Genomic DNA, 840 nt, shown 5'->3' on the forward strand with positions numbered 1-840 from the left:
CAGCTGCGAGGGTGAAGGAGGTTTCTGCAGTACAGGTGTTAAAAGTTTTCTTTCTGAGGCAAACTACTGCCCATCCTAAGGGAAAGACACACTGATTTTCTGATTCTATGACTTGCCTAACAGTGACAATACCCAATCTTTTGCCAGGAAGCTTGGGCAGGGGTCTACTGTTAAACGAACACTTCCATGAGGAGCCTGATAACTGCACATCATTCAGATTTCATGCAGTTTTATCCTCTGCTGGTTACATGACCAGCTGGTGGAAAATTCTTTTGGAATGATCCATCATTATTTTAGATTTCAAGGATCAAGGTCTATTTATCCCACATCTCAGTTTTTTCTCCCTAACTTGCTTTGAATTAACTAAGGCATATGGATCCCTGCAAGCTTAAAATGGAGTTTTTTTTTTTCTTTTTTAAAAAGATCAGTTTCTGGGCATCTTTGATAACTATAGAAAAACATCCACGAATTGTGCAGCCATTTCTCCACAAGATATTTGTCAGTGAAAGACACAGAACCACAGGTGACCTTACCAGTAAGCGACTGAAACTGACACGCAGGAAGTTACCACATTTTACCCTCAGCTCCAGGGCTGGAATCTTTCCTTGCTTTTACACTCCGAGTTTCTCATGCTGCAGAATTCAAGGTACTTGCCGTGTGCAGAGCTCCCTCACCCCTGGAGAACCAGGTCCACTGCTCAGATCCAGCAGGTTCCAGCATTGCTCTCAAAATAAAATAATTTACATTTCATAAATGGAGAGTTCAAAGACAAAGACAAAATCAACTCATGGTATGCAGAAGTCAGAAGTTAATGTAGCAAGATACAGCCCAGCTAGCGTG

The sequence above is a fragment of the Oxyura jamaicensis genome, chromosome 15, assembly GCF_011077185.1.
Source record: "Oxyura jamaicensis isolate SHBP4307 breed ruddy duck chromosome 15, BPBGC_Ojam_1.0, whole genome shotgun sequence".
In the NCBI taxonomy this organism is placed as follows: Eukaryota; Metazoa; Chordata; class Aves; order Anseriformes; family Anatidae; genus Oxyura; species Oxyura jamaicensis.